The sequence below is a fragment of the Stegostoma tigrinum genome, chromosome 26 (assembly GCF_030684315.1).
Source record: "Stegostoma tigrinum isolate sSteTig4 chromosome 26, sSteTig4.hap1, whole genome shotgun sequence".
Lineage (NCBI taxonomy): Eukaryota > Metazoa > Chordata > Chondrichthyes > Orectolobiformes > Stegostomatidae > Stegostoma > Stegostoma tigrinum.
This window is the reverse complement of record NC_081379.1, coordinates 26086759-26101937: the sequence shown is the minus strand read 5'-3', so window position 1 is coordinate 26101937 and position 15179 is coordinate 26086759. Positions and strand designations below refer to the sequence as shown.

General features: G+C 39.0%; 1 pseudogene; it reads right to left on the bottom strand.

The window, feature by feature from the left end:
* Positions 1 to 407: 407 nt before the first annotated feature.
* Positions 408 to 3325, bottom strand: LOC125463906 (26S proteasome complex subunit SEM1-like; annotated as a pseudogene).
* Between the last annotated feature and the right edge of the window lie 11854 nt (positions 3326 to 15179).

The window sequence follows — 15179 nt, the reverse complement described above, 5'->3', positions numbered from 1 at the left end:
CATGAACACAGCTCTAATAGGACTCAAGATGTTCAACAGTTTTCAAATCAAAGCAGGCCAGTGACTGGCAACACATTTGTTAAATAAACAATCAGATACCCAACAACTCATTACACTTTAGCATTTATCTATAAGAAACACTGCAGCAATTTGACAAGGCTTCTTCAACAGTAGCCTGGAAACCTGAAGCATCCACAAGGACTATGGCAAAATGTGCATGGGAACAACTCCTGCTGCAGGTTCTTCTTACAAGTCACGCACCATTTAACTTAGCATTTTATTGCCACTCCTTCATTATCAATGAATCAAAATATTAAAACTCCTTTTTCTTTTACATTCCAAAACAATTTATTATGGAAATAAAAAAGGAAAATTCTCAAAAACAGATTGTGACCCACTTTGCTAAGGATGTTCAATAACATTTCATTTTCCAGTGTTGCATTTGCCACAAACCATTTAAAGATTAATGCAGAATTCTTTCTTCTAAATCTTCAAAACATTTTTGTTGTTCAGAACTTCACCAATGACATTCCAATCTTGTATCCAATTTTTTCTAATTCAGTTCTTAACTGGTTAGAAAAATCATCATTAACATTGTCATAATCTTCATTATCTTCCCAGACAAGGGCATCTTCATCTAAACTAGGCAAGTCTTCAGCGGAGAACTCCTCAACTCAACATCCTCGTCCAACAATCTGATGTCGACAGGCACCTTCTTCTCTAACATCTTTTGGCAAGAAGCTCCACGCAAGCTCAAATATCTAACTGAACTGTGGAAACATGTTCACCATATCATCTGCGGTGATTTAAAAGGGTGGTTCACCATCACTTTAAGGATAATAGAGATAGGAAACATTTGCTGAACTTACCAGCGACACCTATATTCCATGAGTGAATAGTAAAATTAAAGACTTGAGTTAAGACAGGGAAAGGGAACAACAGAACTGGGGTGGGAGTAGAAAGCGCCAGCTAAAATTCAAACAAACTGAAATATTGAAAATAAATGATCAGATGTGACTAGAAAGTGAGACAACAACATGACACAGGAAGTGTAAAGTGAACTAAGACTCAATTTGATATAACTAGATACCACTTTTAATCAGATGAATTTGCAAAAACATTGCATTCTTGAAAGCAACAACTTATCCAAAAACAGATTTACATCCTTAAATTCATAGTAAAATATTGCGCACGTTACTTTGAAGCATATTAACATAGGGATGACAACCAGAATGAAAGATAAGTCTTTACATTGTTCAATTTGGGCGACTGTCTGTGTGGAGATTGCACATTCTCCCCGTGTCTGTGTGGGTTTCCTCCCACAGTCCAAAGATGTGCAGGCTGGGTGGATTGGCCATGCTAAATTGCCCATCGTCTTCAGGGATGTATAGATTAGGTGGGTTATGGGGGAATGGATCTGGGTGGGATGATCTAAGGGTTGGTGTCGATTTGTTGGGCCAAAGGGCCTGTTTCCACACTGTAGGGATTCTATGAAAGCAAAACAGAGTTTGGATCCGGGACCTTTTAAAGGTTCACATGAGTATTGTAAAAGGAATGACAAGTATTCGCCTTTCGAATGTCATAAATATTTTTTCCATGTCCATTGTCCAAAAATTCATTTCAATCCTTCCAGTCGAACTTCTGCCACTACAAGAATAAGAAAGCCCTTCACAAATTTATAAAAGGCCATCTATTTTAAGTTCCTTTGGATTTTCTTTAAATTGTTTGTATGGGTATACATAGAACTCCTATAAAAATGGACTTTTTTGTCAGTCTGGATATTCGGAATCACCCAAAATGCTCTTATTTACATGCTACCCCTTTCTGCTATCATCCACATCTTATATACATAATGTGTTGACACCCAGATACTCTTTATTAATAAATGATCTCAACCTCACAGTCAATCAGATGTTGAGAGCCAATTTGACATTAAATAATAATGATGCAGTTTCCTCCAGTGTAATACTGGGAGGAATGAAACCACATATTCTACACTCACTTTTCTCCGACCGCTACTTAGCAGTGACCACTGTTTTTGGTCCCGAATCCAAACTCTGTTTTTCATAGAATCCCTACAGTGTGGAAACAGGCCCTTCGGCCCAACAAATCGACACCAACTCTTAGAGCATCCCACCCAGACCCATTTCCCCATAACCCACCCAATACATCCCTGAACACTATGAGCAATTTAGCATGGCCAATCCACCTAGCCTGCACATCTTTGGACTGTGGGAGGAAACCAGAGCACATGGAGGAAATCCATACAGACACGGGGAGAATGTGCAAACTCCACACAGACAGTCACCCAAAATGAACCCACATCTCTGGCACTGTGAGGCAGCAGTGCTAATCACTGAGCCACAGTGCTGCCCCTTACTCCTCTCCCTGACAACAGCTGAAGACTAAGCCAAGCAGTTCACACTCTTGGTGTCACATTTCATCCCGTGATGAGCATTCAACCTTACTTGTGTCATCACTAATTGTGTCTTTCTAGCTCTGTAACATCAGCTGACTTAGCCTGTATTAGCTCATCCGCTGCTGAAACCCTCAGCTGTGCCTACAATATCTCCAGACTCAAATATTTGAAAGTTCTCCTGACTAATCTCCTACATCTCATCAGCTGTAAACTTGAGGGCATCCTAAACTCTGCTGTCCATGTCATTGCCCACTGCATATTTCTCTATCACATCTGTACTCACTAATCTATCTTGGCTGTCAGTCAAGCTATGGCTTGATTTCAAAATATTCATCCTTGTTTCAAATCCTTCCATGGCTTCACTCCTCCTACCTCCAATCTTCTCCAATCCAAGATATGCTCAAATTGTGACCTTGTGTGCATCGCGCTCAACTCCACCATTGGTGGTCATGTCTTCAATGCCCCAAGTCCCAACCACCAAAATATCCTCCCTGCATAATTTCTCTACGTCAGTTTCCTGTTTATGATAGGCCTTAAAATCTCTCTCTTTGATCAAACTATTGCGGACCTGACTTAATACCTACTTATGCACTTTGGTGTCGTACTTCATTTTATCTTTGCGATGTTTCATTGTATTAGCAGTGTTATACAAACACAAGCCCTTACTATTTATATTAGTCCTCCAATTGTAGTCTTATGTGCATCACACCACCACTTTGAGGGAAAGAACCTTAAATCATATCTGCCAGAACTCCTTTCTAAAACATTTGCACCCTTCTTCATTTTCTCTCCATATTTTTGTTCCTTTCTAAAATGCATTGGAATCTTAATGAAAAAAACTATTGAAATGCTCTTCTACCTTGATGAAGCTTGGCAAGTTGAAGACATGAAACCCAGAAGAAGCCGTTGTTAGTTAGCAGGACCATGTAATAGGACCCTAAAAGAAAAATCAAAAAATTACAGCTTTGAAACATTATTGTAAAAGAACAAGAACATCTTCTTGGATAGAAATTTTTAATTCAGCTTCTCCAAGCAGATAATTACCAACTGCCGTTGAATACTAAGCAAAAATTGATCACTGCCTTCTTGACTTAAGCAAGCCAAGCCAAGCAAAGGAGAAAAAGAAGACCAACTTGACGCCCACCGCCCTTCTTCCCAAGAAAGAAACAAATAATTTTTTGCTATCTCTCCTGCTTGTGAAAATGAAGTAAAATGTAAAGCCAGAGAGAAGTAAAGACCGAAAAACACCAGATTAATATAAATTGCAGTTAGAGCAAAATTTCAAAAAGGTCTTATTCCGAAACAAAATTCATACAAACACAATAGATTGCATTTATACAGCAATTTTAAAATGTAAAGCAAATTAATGTGCCAAACAACAGCAGTGATCGTGATAAGAAACAACAACAGAAATTGCTGGAAAAGCTCAGGTCTGGTGAAAAATCAGTTAACCATTCTGAGGAAGGGTCACTCGACCCAAAACGGTAACTCTGATTTCTCTCCACAAATGCTGCTAGGCCTACTGAGATTTTCCAGCAACTTCTGTTTTTGTTTGATTTACAGGATCTGCAGTTCTCTGGTTTTCATTTAGTGAACATGATCAATGTGGCAAGGTACCATTTTAAGAAATTATAAGGACAAGCAGTCAAAATCTTTGTCACAAACATAGGTTTTCAAGCATTTCTTATAAGGACAGAACCATGGAAGAAAAATGCTGAGATTTAGGGAGGGCATTTCAGACCCAATCAGCTGAAGGCATAGTCAATTATGGAGCGACGAAAATCAGAATGTCCGAAAGCTAAGAGTTGACAGATCTTGTAAATTTTCACCCTAGCAAAGATCACTGATCTTAATACTCCAAAGTATTGGAGTACCCAGCAATATCTCTTGTATGGCATCAGAAAAAAAAGTTTGAAAAATTATCATTAAAGAAGAGATTGTTGGTAATAGGTTAAACTAAATCCATTGAAGAACAGTGGAAGGATTTTCTACTGGCACTTCAGTGGTAAGAGAAGAGCCATAGTGGAAGTAAAGCCAAGAGATGGGGCAAACAATCTTTATTATCTCAGTGTTCATAGAGAATAACATCAAAACTTTAGAATCACCTTAAAGCATGTTGCCATAGGCTATTATTCAAAGATAAATGTTATTATAAAACTTGTTGAACTCCAAATAAATAGATCACTAATACCTGATAGAAAACACCAGAGACCCAGAAGGGAGTCAAGGAAAATAATGAATGAAGCACAGACCATAATTTTACAAATCTCCATTGGAAAGGGGAAAAAAGTGCCCAAGGTCTGGAAGGTGTTGAATCAAATGCTATTTTTCATTAAAAAAAGTGAAAATGGAATAAATTTAGATCAGTTAGTCTTATTTCAGTTGTTACTGAAATACCGAAGCATGTAACAATGGTTTAGAATTATACAACACAGAACTATAGGAAGGTAATGGCACAGAAAGAGGTAACTCAGCACATTTTGTTAACATTGAAACACTTGCAGAGACAAGAGCTAATTAAGTCCTGCTCACAGCGATCTAAAAGGCAAAGTGCGATTGAGAAAACTTTCTACATAACAGAGGATAGCCAAAGCAAATGGTTATCTGGTTTAGGTGAATTTTTCAAAAACATTTGAAAAAGTAACATGTAAGCGAGTTAAATTCATTTGTAACAAACTTGAGGGGAATGTGGTCAACTACACCCAAGATGGCTGCAAGAAAGAATACAAAAGAGTAGAGGGAAATAAAGTCTGTCATACTGGAGATGTATGATGAATAGAATTCCATTGAAATTTGTGTTTTAGTTACTCGTATATTTACCACAAGCATTAATTATCAGCCTTAAATTATGTAGATTGAGAATTGAAGGGACAATGTCAAAACATGCTGATGATCGCAAATTGAAATGTGTGGTAGATTTGACAAGACCTGTTGGAGGACAAAAATTAGCCACAGATTGCACAGAGTAGAAAAATGCAAAAAACAGACGTGGAAGCAAGAACAATAAAGTGCACCTCAATTAAGTAGCATTTAAAACAGAGATGAAGAAAGGGACCTCAATCTGCATGTAAAACAGATTATTTACAATAAATGTACAATAAACACGACAATTAGAACATAGAACATAGAACAATACAGCACAGAATTACGTTTGGAAAACTGAATCCTTGGCTTTATATCCAAAAGTACGGAGCAAAGAATTATCATTGAACTTGTGCATTCCATTAGATGGGCACAAATCAATGATTCAGGCTGTTGTGGTAAATAATAGTGTCCCTATCTCTGAGCCAGTAAATCTGGGTTCAAATCCCAACTGTGTTGGAGGTATTTTGTACCATGTCCAAATAGGTTGATTAAAAGTATTTATAAAGCAATGATTCATCAAGTGTGGTAGTAATGCCCAAAAGCATGAATAATATTTCTATATCTTACTTACACAACAACAGAAATTGTACATACAGCTCCTTGATGATGCTCTTGAATTAACAGATACTGGGCAATAAAGATAAACTCCTGATCATAGGGATTACAGGAAAATGTAGTATACCGAACTAAAACAAAACACATCAAGTGCAAACTCAAATATTTACAAATCATCTTTGCAATATTTTGCCATTCACCAATTTACTTATACAGGCAAGAGAACCTGGCTGATCTCTACCAGATAGGTATTAACATCAGAAAATGAATTTATTTTCAACAAAATAAAAAGTCAAGTAATGGACTGTAGCTGTTTAGAATTAGTTATTGTTTCCAAATTCATGAATATATTCTAAAAATATAGTTTAAGCTTGCCCTGACAAAATTAACACAAAAATTAGCTGCCACATAAATTGCAATACTTCCTCTTTAACTTTTCAACAGAAACAAGTTTAACAATAAAGTTCCTGTCATGGGCTTACTTTTGGACAATTGTAATAGCACAGCAATAAAAAAAATTGTACCTGATTGAGGGTCTTCCTTCTCTAAGGTAAGACTCAGGTAGGTCTTTCCCTTTGAAGGGTTCTTCATCAATGACTTCAAAAAGAGGCAAGAAATTGTACACAAATAGTTTTCATTTGGGAATTAAATGTTTTATATATAGTACACTTCTGTGTAAACATGTAAATAAATAGATTAAACAAAATTCTAAAAATACTATCATATCATTTACACTTTTATTTGCTATAGGATTATTAAATGGCTCATGTCATGCTTACAAACAATAAATACCAAACATCTATTAAAAAAAGTCATAACATAAAATAAATCAAAGTTGTCAAGATCAAGTACAACTTTACACACAAATAGAACAAATTACAGAGCCATCTCAAAAATTTAAGAATCTTGAAAGCCTAAAACTATTGTCCACCTTACAAAACAATACTTTCATTTTGGGATGTTTGGTCAAAAGACTGCTCAATTATTTATAACTACATAATAAAATATCAACTTACATTAGTTAAGAGCGTCTGTCTGGACTTTACATGCAACAAATGAAGATTTCCATTTCTTTCTCCAACCATTAGAAATTGACCTTCCTGACAAAGTGCTACAACATCCACATCAGTGTCTATAACAGATTAAACAAAAACAAAAATCAACCAGAAATTCAGGCAGCCACAAACAGAATGGGAACTAGTGGCAGTGGTAAAGAAGAATATAATTTTATACGCTCCTATAATAAGGCAAATGAAACGGGTCCCAGAAATTGAAATTGTGATCAGAGATAATGGGAACTGCAGATGCTGGAGAATCCGAGATAACAAAGTGTGGAGCTGGATGAACACAGCCGGCCAAGCAGCATCTTAGGAGCATAAAAGCTGACCTTAGGAGCATAAAAGCTGACCTTTCGGGTCTAGGCCCGAAACGTCAGCTTTTGTGCTCCTAAGATGATGTTTGGCCTGCTGTGTTCATCCAGCTCCACACTTTGTTATCCCAGAAATTGAAATTTTCTGTTTTTATGGTCGAGAATTCTCTCCTTAAGCCTCTCCACATCTCTATCCCCCTTTAAGGTAATTCTGAAAACCAATCTCATTGAGTTAACATTTGGCCATCTGCCTTATACAGTTCAACATCAAATGTTGCTTTATGGCAGTCACATGGAGCATCTTGGGGCATTTTACAACTAAAGACGCTATCTAAACGCAAGTGAGGAGTGCAACTTACCACTCACAGCACAAGACAATTACACAAGCTCGGGCTGTATAAACGGGCAAGATTTTTGAGGAATGCTGCCAAATCTAAGAAATTATCATTACAAGTTCATAGTCGGGTCCTCACACTTACTCCTGCTAATTGTAGTTCTGAAATATCTGCCCCCCTAAATCTCTGTAGGACATTCCGGAGATTAAAAACAAAGCCAAAATAGCCAACAATACTCACCAAACTGGAGCTGCAACAGTACAGATTGACAAATTTGATCCAGAAGCAATACTGATTGGTCCACTACAACCACACAACCATCAGAGCTGCAAAACGAATGAAGCTTGGGACTGACTGTTATCTAAACAACAAAAGCAATGATAATTCTTTGTAGTAGTTTTTAAAATTAGTACAGTTAAAATAATTAAATTGTAAAAATACTTTAAGCTGCAGAATCATGTTTCATCCCAAATTTTTGCCTCATCTTTCTCAGAACAGCAAAAGCTGAAAAGCCATTTGACACCAAAGCAAATAAATGAGAAAGCAAACTGATTCACTACTTAAAAAGAAACACTGAACAGGGAGAAAATTTGAAATTTTCAAATGCACACATAGACATTTGCTGGTGGTGAACCGCGAATTGCCTGACTGCAGTGGAGTCAGTCTGCACATACGTTTAACAGCTCAACTCAACGAATTAGCTCCCATTTTGATCCTGAGTTTTAAACTGAATTATTTGATCTGTGGATTTCTATTAATAAAATGATTGTATTTCCAGCTTTAATTAAAACACATACTGTGGAATCTTTCCAGTCCCTGAATGACGTGGTCATTGCCAAAAATTTCTAAGAATCACATGAGACTGTCAGTGAGGAAATTCCCACCATCAAAAGCAAAAAGCCCCATTTTCCAACCAATTATTGAATGGTAACATAAGATTCTCACCAGTGAGACGTAAGAGATCAATTTGTACACACAAACATCCTCATTATTGTATTATCTCACTTTATTGATTGACAGTTTCTTATTCTTCCACCTATCAAATACAAACTTGACAATTCCCAACATGAAAGTCAGAATGGTAACCTAGTGATTCCACTTGCCATTTGCTCCTCAGGATCTCCATCAATCACCAACATCTCAGGGCATACTCCACTGGCAATGATACACTTAACCCCCACCCACCACAACCTTCAGGTCCCTGTCAGCAAAGTGGACTGCCAATCATCCCCTGTCTGACATGTCCAGGGCAAATGAAAATAATCATTCAGGGAAGTTGCAAGCTGCAACAATCGACCAGGTGCACGTTTGGGCTGTAAAGGTGGCATCTGTGCCAGGAATGCTGGATATCTCAGCAATGGTCAGTACTTCTGTCTGTGGTGAGTAAGGGATGACAACAAGCAGGGTGGCAGAGGGGTGTGGTGCATAGATAATGAGACAAGTTTGAGAAGATAGCACAAGAAAACTGACTACAGCCCAAAAAAAACTCAGTTAAACATGCCAAAACTGACATTTAACCAACTTTGGTAAAATTCAGCCTGTAGAGATTTTAAGTGCCAACTAAAAAGTTGAGTGAACCAAATTACTACTGATCATTCAACCAGTGATATAATTCAGGCACACACACGCCAAGAATTTACCCAATGACTGGTAAATGGAGTCACAAGATGTTATTGTAACTGAAGTGATTTTCTGTTTCAGTAGAGAATTATTTTTGATTATTTTGAACATAAGTAATACCAACTAAGCATCTGGAACATTGAAAAGCACTGCAGCTTTACTGTTTTCTCATTACTGTCCATCCTACCAGTCACTATCCCATAAAAATAAAATCTTACCGTAGTTGAAGAGGATATTTTAACTATAGTGTCCACTTGATAAAGAGCTGCACCACTCTCTTTTCTCGCCTCAATGTTTAACCGGCCACTGCCTGTATCATCATTTGTCAGAAGTTCAATATCATTCCACATCTCGAATAATTACTACAACCAAAAGTACAAAAAAAAGACACAGCTAACTTTATTTGATTAACTTTTTTTAAACATTATACCAAGATAGATAATTGATTTTCCAACTATCTTCAACTTGACTTCATGAACTGAAGTAGTTAAAATGTAAATGAGCCAGAGATACTTATGTCTCGGTAACACTGAAATTGGTATCCTTGATTTATTACCGCCAGCAAAAACTTGCATTTTATATTACCTGGTCTTTAAGGATGAACTGAAACCTCTTTATCATATGAATGGGAGGCTGCCGAGGAAAGCTTTGGAATAGTTCAGTCCACGTAAGACAAAGGAAAAGTTTCCTGAGAAACAGGAACAGCAGTAGACTTTTCAACACTCGAGCCTGCTCTGCCATTCAGTAGGATGAGGGCTGATTTGACATTCCTCACATCCACATTCCTTCCTTTGCCCAGTGACCCTTGATTGCCCTACCGATCAAGAATCTACCTTGGTCTTAAAAATACACAACGACTCTGGTCCAACAGCTCTCTTTAGCACAGCGCTCCAAAGACTCACCAACTTCTAAGAGAAGAAATTACCCACCTCAATCTTAAATTGGCGCTCCTTTATTCCGAGCTGATGCCCTCTAGTCCTGGGCTCTCCCATGAGGGGAAACATCCTCTCAACATTTCCCTGTCAAGACCCTTAAGAATTCTGTATGTTTCATAGAGATCAACTCTTATTCCCCAAAACTCCATGATCAAACTGTTTAGCCTTTGCTCATAACACAATCCCTTCACTGTAGTGAACCTCTTTTGAACTTCCTCTAATTCATATCTTCCCTTTAACAGGGGAGGCAAAAACTGCTCACAGTATTAACGATGTGGCCTCAGTGGCACCTTGTACAATTGCAGTATGTCTTCCCTACTCTTATACTCCAACCCCCTTGAAATAAGGGCCAATACTGCATTAGCCTTCTGACTATCTCCTGCTTCCATGTGCCAGCTTGGAGTCTCAGGCATAGTTACCCACAAGTACCTTGGTGTTACAGCTTTCTGCAGTTTTTTCATCCACTTACATAACACTTTTTTTGTTCTCCCTTCCAAAATGAACAACTTGACATTTTCCCACATTATATCCCTCTTGCCAACATTTTGCTGACTTACTTATCAATATCACTCTGTAAACTTACTGTTTGCATCAAATCCAAAGGTGGCAGAGAGGTCATGCAAGAATAATACATCATGAACAGTGTCACAAGATGTCACTTGTCATTTTGATTAGAACCATTTCATTATGAAGCAGACTGAGAGGAGCGTGCAGCTAGTCAGTATTACTTGAAGCACACCAAAAGAGACTTGCATGACAAAAGCAATGGCTGTGGGAGATTAAAAACTGGCAGCAAGGAGCCCCTTCAGCCAGCTTCTATCTACGAGAACCAAAGAATGACATCTAAGGAAAAGAGGCAGGTAATTGGTAGGCAAAAATAGAAATTGCTGGCAAAAATCAACAGGTCCACCAGCATCTGTGGGGAAAAAAAAGCAGAGATAATGTTTTGGGTCTGCTGATTCTTCATTAGTTCTTCGATAGGAAGTATTACAACTGTAGCTTATGAGAGCAGAAAGACCCTGTTCAGATCCAAGGTGATCACATCTGCAGCAAGTGTTGGTTCAGAGATAATAAGCTGGAATCCAAGGTGTGATATAACTGCAACAGTCAGTGGGAGGGCAAAGAAGAAGTAGAATAACAACATCATGCTTTGGAAGACAGTCACACACCTTATATTAATCAAATTTGGTCAACAGTCAGAGACAGGATGTTGTGACCACCAGTGAGGTGGACATTAATCTCTAGAATTAACTTTGGGAAAAACCTCAGCCAGTGTCCTTGTCAAATAGGTATGAACATCTTGGTCCCAGTTTGGTCAAGGGCACAGGCTGCAAGACAGATAAGTGAACTGATGAAAGCACCATAGTATAGAGTGTTATTCAACTGGGGGGGGAAGGAAAGAGAATTTCAGGTTAGGGAAAGCAGGTTAAGAATAAAATACAGAGATAGTAAGAACTGCCGATGGTCGAGGGGATTGGTCCATGGGGTGGGAGAAGCGGACAGGTGGGAGAGAAGGCGGACAGGTTGTGTCAGGTCAAGGAGTCAGGGATGACAGGGAGGGTTGGTCATGGGATGAGGGCGGGGGGGGGTATTTTGAAACTAGTAAAGTCCGCATTGAGACATTGAGGTGTAGGCTCCCATGGCAGAATACGAGGTGCTGCTCCTCCAGTTTCCGGGTGGTGTCATTGTAACGCTGGAGGAGGCCCGGGATGGACATGTCGTTCAGGGAGTGGGAGTGGGAGGGGGAGCTGAAGTGGTTCGCGACTGGAAGGTGTTATTATCGTTTGTCACAAACAGAGTGCAGGTGCTCTACAAAGTGGTCTCCGAGCTGCCGCTTGGTCTCACTGATGTAGAGGAGGCCACATCGGGAGCAGCAGATGCAGTAGGCCACATTGGATGTGCAGATGAACATCTGTCTGACGTTGGAAGGTTTTTTGATTCCTTGGATGGAGGTGAGGGGGGAGGAGCAGGGGCAGGTGTAGAATAGGTTCCAGGAAAGGTGCCGGAGTTGGTGGGGCTAGTGGGGAGTGTGGAGCGGACGAGGGAGTCATGGAGAGAGCAGTCCCTACAGAAGGCACATAGGGGTGGGGAGGGAAATATATCCTTGGTTGTGGGGCCAGATTGCAGGTAGCAGAAGTGGCAGGAGAATGATACAATGAATCCAGAAGTTAGTGGGGTGATAGGTGAGGACAAAGGGGATTCTGTCTTTGCTTTTGTAGCAGGGAGGGGATGTGAGGGCAGAAATGCGGGAAACGCAAGAGATGCGGTCAAGATCATTTTCGACCACTGAAGGGGGGAAATTGTGGTCCTTGAAATAAGAGGACATCTGAAATGTTCGGGAGTGGAATGCCCCATCTTGGGTGCAGGCGCAGTGAAGGCAGTGGAATTGGGAGTAGAGGATCGCACTGTTGCAGGAAGGTGGGTGAGAGAAGGTGTAGTCTAGGTAGCTGTGGGAGTCAGTGGGTTTGAAATAGTTATCAGTTTCGAGGCAGTTGGCAGAAAGGGCCAAGAAGGGGAGAGAGGTATCAGAGATGGTCCAGGTGAACTTGAGATTGGGGTGAAAAGTGTTAATAAAGTGGTTGAACTGTTCAAGCTCCCATGAGACAGCCCCAAGACAGCTATCAATGTAGCAGAGGAAGAGGTGGGGGATATTACCGGTATAGCTGTGGAAGAGGGGCTGTTCCACGTGTCCTACAAAGAGTCAGGCATAGCTTGGGCCCATGCGGTTTCCCGTGGCTACCCCCTTAGTCTGCAGGAAGTGCAAGGAGTTGAAGCAGGAGAAGTTGTTAAGAGTAAGGATGAGTTTGGTTGAGTGGATGAAGGGGTCGGTGGAGAGGGACTGGTTCGGCCCGTGATAGAGGTTGGTGAGGCCACACCTAGAGTACTGGGTATAGTTTTGGTCCCTGTGTTTAGAAAGGGTATGTTGGCATTGATGGTTTTTCAAAACAGATTCACTCGGCTGATTCCTTGACTGAAGGGATTGACAAATAAAGAATTGCTAAGCAGGTTAGGTATTCTAAATTCTAATCAATAAAGAAAGGAATGATCTTTTTGAAACATATAGATTCTAATTGGTTTGACATGGTAGAGATGTTGCAACTCGTTGGGGAATCTTGAACCAAGGGACATAACCACAAAATAAGGAGACACTCATAAAACTAAGATGCAAAGAATTTTTTTCTCCCAAAGAGTAGTGAATGCCTGTAATCCGCTACCCAAATAGTGGAAGATAGATCACCAACACTTAATAAGTAGGGCAATAGATTTCTTAAGTATCAGGGAGTTGAGGTTTACGCAGAGATTCCACGAGAAAAGAGTTGAGATCGGAGGCAGATCCGTCGTGATTTTATAGAATGGTGCAGCAAGCTTCAGGGGTGGATTGGCTGACGCCTGCTCCTATTTCTTATGTCATTATGTTCCAGCGATGAAATAGGAGCAGAAGCGCAATTGGAGAGATTCTGAGGATTGTCGGTAAAATGGGAATATATTGTAACAACATAAAGAAATTTACAAGAAATAAAACCAAAATATTGAAGATGCTTCTAACATTGAATCACATTACTCAAAATATTTGAACGTTTACAGCATGAAAGGCAACAAAATCACATACTTGTCAATTTTCTGCAAGAGCAATTTCACTAATCCCAATATCGCATTGCGTGTCTTTTGCTATATAACTTTGTTCCCTTCAGGTGTTTATTTAACTCCCTTTGAAGCAATCACAATAATCTTAAGCAGTGCATTCCAAATTCTAACCAAAGTTATTCTTCATCATCATCATTAGTAGAATGAAACCCAGCAGCATTTAATATGGTGTTGAAAGGTCATTGGCCCGAAACATTCAACTAGCTCTCTAACTACAGATTCTGAGTGCTTCCAGTATTTTCTGTTTTTAATTTCCATCATCCAGACTTTTCTTTTTATATGTGGTTCAGCCAGATCTTGCAATGAATGATTAAAACAGTGCTGTGCCAGGCAGATGAGTTGTTTGCAACCCCAATTTGATATTTTTCCAAGATTTCCACTACTTGACTCCAGACATTATTTTGGAGTGTTAAATACATATTCCCTAAAATTTAGTGAGAGATCACCCATCACTCACCACAATCACAACAGTTACCTGAATGAAAGAATCATCAACAATAACTTTGACATAAAGAGGAATCTCCTATCATTCGGCTACATTAATTCAACATTAATGTTAATTTTCCTTGATAACATTTATAAAGTAGGAAATTTCTGGTCATGCATTATCCAATATTATAAAGTTGCATGACAAACTAAAGGCCGTAGGGAGGCCAAAGAAGGGTTGGTGATCAGGTTGAACTGAGTGTTGTCAATATGTAGAAATTTGTGCTGGCTCAGATTTTGTGAACAGGACAAAACAACAGCACTCACCACTGATTTTGAGGAGAGTTTCACCTATAAAAGTCTGCCATTCTCTATGGTGTAGATTTCCAATTTACAACTATCAGCTTGATTTTGATATCAAGTCAAAAGGATCTGCAGGAATCCTACAAAGGTGACATCACCAAAAAGGACAAGGAACTAATCACAAAGTATTTTCCACAGATAAACCAGGAAATAAAATTATTTCTTATTATTCACTTATAATCAAAATTTACAGAGAAGATAAATGCACGCCTGGGATTAATATAAAAACTTATCTCTTGTAAAATTGTACAATTTTTAATGAAGATTCATATTCCACCCACACTAAAACTGCTTTTCAAGATCAGGTTTTTCCTTGTAAACTAAATGCAGAATTGGAAACCCAAATCTACCATTTGACGTATACGAGAACAGCACCTCAAAAGTTCTCAGCAGTTCAGTTTTTAAATTGATTGCAGACTATGGAACGCCACGAAACACTGACTGCAACTTCTGATTTCCAAGTTATATCGCACGAATACAGATTCCAGAAGTTGGCATCTGTTTCAGAACAATAACAATGATAAATGTCAACAGATTAATTGACGTCATTGCTGCAAAGTCGTTTTTTTGGATAATGTTACCGAGAAGCATTACTTAAGATGAAAAAAAACCAAAACTGGGATAGCAAGAAATGCAGATGCTGGAGT